At 37.6% G+C, this 5,568-nt stretch overlaps 1 long non-coding RNA gene across 1 annotated transcript in view; it reads left to right on the forward strand.

Annotated features, from left to right (window-relative positions):
* LOC106883828 (uncharacterized) overlaps positions 1-4,803 on the forward strand; it is a 56,889-nt gene extending 52,086 nt beyond the window's left edge. Inside the window, exon 5 of the long non-coding RNA XR_001411164.3 lies at positions 4,416-4,803. This is a non-coding gene — a long non-coding RNA (uncharacterized LOC106883828). The remainder of the gene's footprint in view (positions 1-4,415) is intronic.
* Positions 4,804-5,568: the final 765 nt, after the last annotated feature.

Below are 5,568 nucleotides of genomic sequence, written 5' to 3' on the forward strand. Positions count from 1 at the left end.
CTTTCATTGTTGGCTCACTTTGGTGACGGGTGTTGGCGGAAGCTGTTGTTTGAACCTCATATTTCAGATGCTTATCTGCGTCATCTGTCTCTGTGTGAGACGTCCGCCATTGTAACAGAAGTGTGCTTATAGCTGATCCTCACAATTATCATTTTGAACAGTTCAGAAACATTTTCCCTCCCTGTCAACTACTTTATCTACATGCTTTGACACCGTATGCATTCCATTATTCTTTCTCTGCTCATTTTATGATAAAGAAATCTAACATAACGATGACTAGCATATTTATTCTTAATACGTTCGAAGGTGAATGTGTTAATCGCTGTTGGATACCGTCACAGAACGGCTTCTTCTTCTTTGCGATGAATGTATGTTCATAACACACTGGATTCATCAGCGCAGGGGACTGTGGGACATCTGGTGTCTCGACTTCCTTATGTCTCGTCAGCTAGGAGCATACCGAAAAGTTGCTAGTCGTCAAATTCGTCTTCATTATAGGAACAAATATAGCTAATATTTATCATGGCGGAATATTTGGTAAACAGCAAAGAAAACCTGCTACAGTATGCTGCTAGTGCAGAAGGAGTTAACAAAAATGGACTTGAGAATGCTCATGAATTCCAAACAAGAACAGCCAACGAGAGAGAAGAAGCCCTACTCCGTATGGAATTACATGGTCAGTTCCACCGTGAAACCAACAAATTAAAAGACAAGGGAGCATCATGGAGGTGTCTCAGCAAGAGTGATCCAAAAAAGAATACTGAAAGTCTAATCATCGCGGCCCAGGACCAGGTATTGAATACCAACTCAGTGAAAAAGAATATATACCACACGAGTGCATCGGACCTCTGCAGAATTTGTGGGAAGAGGGTCGAAAGTGTGACCTACATTGTTAGTGCTTGTGAAAGTTTTGCGCAGAAAGAGTACAAGCATAGACACGACAAAGTAGCCCAAAACCTCCACTATGCCGTAAGTATGGTTATGAAGGTACGGGTCTTTGGTACCAACATACACCAGGAAAGCTAATGGACGAAAAGGGGAAAGCAAAAATCCTCTGGTACATTGATTTCCAGACAGACAAAGTGTTAGAGCACCGAAGGCTGGATATAGGAGGGACAAACATAAGTGCCTAATAATCGACTTATCAGTGCAAAGAGATCAACACGTCATCATGAAAGAAAGAGAAAAAGTTGATAAATATAGAAACCTGAGAATTGAGATTGCTAAGATGTGGCAGCTACGAGATTCGAGCATAAATGTTGTCCCTATTATCATTGGAGCATTGGGTTTAATATCACCCTATCTGAAAACCTTAGAAATACCCTACAATCTAGATGTATTGCAAATGTCAGCATTACTTGGAACTGCACGCATATTGCGTAAAGTACTGTCTGAGGTCCTTGTTGTGACTTGACAAACAGTACAAACCCCCAGTAGACACAATATCTTCAATCAACAACCCCACGATATTGTATATTGTATACTGGCAGAAACGTTAGCATGCCAGGCGAAATGTTTAGCGGTATTTCGTCTGCCGTTACGTTCTGAGTTCAAATTCCGCCGAGGTCGACTTTGCCTTTCATCCTTTCGGGGTCGATAAATTAAGTACCAGTTACGCACTGGGGTCGATGTAATCGACTTAATCCCTTTGTCTGTCCTTGTTTGTCCCCTCTTTGCTTAGCCCCCTGTGGGCAATGAAGAAATAAAAAACGTTAGCACGCCGGGCGAAATGCTTACCAGTATTTCATTTGCCGCTACGTTCTGAGTTCAAATTCCGTCTAGGTCGACTTTGCCTTTCATCCTTTCGGGGTCGATTAAATAAGTACCAGTTGCGTACTGAGGTCGACCTAAGCGACTGGCTCCCTCCCCCAAAATTTCGGGCCTTGTGCCTAGAGTAGAAAAGAATATTCTAATATTTGCTTTCTCGGTTTCAAAAGGAGAAGGCTGTTGTTAACCCTATGTCAACGGTTTTTATTTTATCAGGTAACTAGGTTGCACTGCCGGTAATCATCTCGGCCGAGACCAATAATTAGCGCACGACAACGGTTCGGCGTATATTTACGTCAACCGCTTTAAAGCGTATACCTCTTATTTATGTAAACTGTCATCACTGCGAGGACCCTAAATTCAACGAAACTGGCGTAGCTGGATGCGACTGTAAATTCTGTGAAGGACCAGAAGAATTTGCTGAACGTGTACAAATTTGATAGGAAGTCATAGAGAAATTGGTGGTGTCACCACCAAAACTGTTTCTATACTATTATGGTAATGAAGTCTCGCACTAAGTTGGAAATATTTACATGAAAAGTCTAACAAACCTATCAGATTCCTTGAAATTTGCAGTAGCCTTTATTATCGATTCCGTGAGTGATAGCGGGTATTTTATATCAACTGATACACAAACAGATGCAAAACCGCAACAGGTAGGGCTGCGTACATTTTTGTCGTCTGATTCAAAGCGAGTACACAGCGCACGTAAATTTAACGTCAACCGATGTTATGGGGTTAATGGAGTATTATAGTCAAACTTGATATAACTTAATAATGCTTCTAATAATAGGCATTAGTTTCTTGGCAGCTTTTAATGTACGATCCGTAATCTCAGATAAGACGTTTAAAGAGCATTATCACAAAGTCAAAAGAAACAACCTTCACAAAGATGGTAGACGAAAACGTGGCCTTCATTTCATTTTAAATAACGAAGAGCATGTTAAAGGATTTATTTATTTATTTATTTATTTATTTATTTATTCTGGCAATCGTTGGCTTGATTCTGTTTTCAGTAGAAGATGTTTTAATTATTGAGCTGGTGACCTTGGAAAAGACACCAACAACATTCATCCTATTTTATATCACGCACGCACGCACACGCATATAAAAAGTAAGTAAAAGAGATTGTAAAAAAAATAAAATACTTCGCAATCATATTGAACATATTTCTTTTGTGTAGAGTGATTAGCAGAGAGCTCAATAAAAGTAAAAGCGACTACAGCAAAGAGAAACAGAAATGAGATTAAGTTATACATACATGTTTGTGTGTGTGTGTGCGTGCTAAAATAAATACATAAATGCATACATACATACATACATACATACATATATATATATATATATATATATATATATATATATATATATATATATATATATATATATATATATACACACATACATACATACATATACATACATACACACACACACACACACACACACACACACACACACACACATATATATATATATATATATATATATATATAGTGAATGGGGAAAGCCTGGTCTGCAATGTTTGCAGTCGTGTATGCTTGTCAAGGGCAGGGCTCATTAGTCACCAACGGAGCCGCAAATGCAAAATATAAGTTAGTCCTAGAGCGTACAATGTTCCTGAAGGTCAGCAATGGTCTTCCTCGGTCACGAGTGGACGGCCATCATATATGTATATATATACATATATGTATATATATATATATATATGTATATATATATGTATATATACATATATGTATATATATATAAACTTACAAACTAATTTAAGTACTTCGAAGATTATTAAAAAAGTGACGAACAACCTTAATCAATTTTCGAGCCTTATTGGGTTTTCATCAGAGGTGTCAACGTTCCTTGACCAGCACCAGAGAAATAAGCAGTCGATCTGTTTGTATACATAACAAATCTAGTAACTTCAGAAACTAGATCTACTGGTTTACATACAAAAAGTATTTAACGCTTCACTTAATATATATAGATTATTCTTAAAAAAACAAAACTCACACGATCCAAATGCCTTCCTGAACTGAAAAAAGAGAGATATTTCGCTGCAGCCCTCATGGTAGAAAATTCATTTTGACAACGTGTTCGCTCCTTCTTTTTTTCGGACTAGAGAACGGAAAACATTTACTCTCGCACATATGTACATACATATACATCCGTACATATGTGTGTATGTGTGCACGCGCGCGCGCGCGTAGTCTATTTTCTTCGTTATCTTCATTAAACTTCAATTAAATTCCAAACTGACACATGAGCATCTATAAATCATTCAATTATCCCAGCTGTAGATTGGATGCCGTTTTTGTGATTAATAGATTGACAGAGACTTTAAAAAAATTCCTAATGAGTATCTGATAAGAAACAAGAAGAGGAAACTTCATAAAACAACTAACCTAATATGTTCATACATTGATAACGCGTAGGTTGGAGTTATTTACGATGTTTGTGAAGTGTATATCTAAGAAAATATTCTTTTTATTAATACTATTATTTTGTTTTCAACCGGGATGTGTTTATATTTTACGATTCGTTGTTGTGTTTGTGTTAAGTTGAAGTTTTAAATTTGCTGTTCCAATATTTTTAGTGGCAGTTTGCCGGAGGTTATTCATTAATATTTTCCACTTTAATTTATTTTCGTTTAGGTTCTAAGCAAGAACATAAAGACAAAGTAAACAATGAACGCAGAAGCTTGGATTCTCTATTATAATCACATCTTAATTGAAATCATCAAAAGTAATTATTAAAGGCAATATAGAATTTCTTGTTTACCAGCATTTGAATAGTAAACGGGGTCAGAAGAAAATAGCGCGAGCTAATTCGTAAGAATTAAAGAACATAATGCAGATGAAAGAAATTTTGAGTTCAATATCTCGCTTTGACAAGAACAAGGGCAGCAGACGTGTCTGTCACCTGTTGCTTTTTCTTTCTCTCTGTTTTTTTTTTTCTTTCTTGAGTTACTTTTTTCGTGAAATAATTAATATCATCAACTTATCATAATAAATAAGTGGCTCCTTGTACTATATTTTGCTGTATTTTATTTCATCATATTTTAGTAAGAGGAAGACGGTGTTGATAACTCTTTACAGGTCCTCTAAGACTGGTAAGGAGACCGGGAGACCAGCCCAATGCATACGTTACACACACACACATACACACACACACACACAAACACACACACACACACGTACACACACACACGTACACACACACGTATGTGTGTGTGCGGTGGTGCGTTACTTAGTAGTTAGAGTGTCGAACTCATGATCGTAAGATTATGGTTTCAATTCCTGAACTGGGAGATGTATTGTGTTCATGAGCAAAACACTTCATTTCATGTTGCTCCAATTCACTCAGCTAGCAAAAGTAAGTAATCCTGCAACAGACTGGTGTCCCTTCCAGCGGGGCAGATATATACGTCTTATATTTAATGGAAGGGATATCTGTTAGTCTCGTGAAATCATGTGCCTGCACCTAGAAAGACTTGTTTTGGTCTTGTTGGCCAAAAGCATCTGTTGTGACTGTAAAAACTCACATGTGAGTGGCAGTCCTGGTGGTACTGTTTACACTTGAATGCGGTGTCCGTTAATCTTGTCCTGGTCTTTTCCGTGAAATCTACTTTTTTTTTTTGCACCAATAATCCTCAGCCTGCCTCACCTCTCGTCTTTTTAAACCCTTCTCTGGTTTCAGTCTCCAGCGAGAGCGATCATCAGCAATGTTCTCCCACTTTTCAATGTGCATCTAAAGATACTTCATGTCGATCTTGCCAACGAGGATGGGTGTCATCCTTGTGTTCTC

The sequence above is a fragment of the Octopus bimaculoides genome, chromosome 6 (assembly GCF_046866305.1).
Source record: "Octopus bimaculoides isolate indiv1 chromosome 6, ASM4686630v1, whole genome shotgun sequence".
NCBI lineage: Eukaryota > Metazoa > Mollusca > Cephalopoda > Octopoda > Octopodidae > Octopus > Octopus bimaculoides.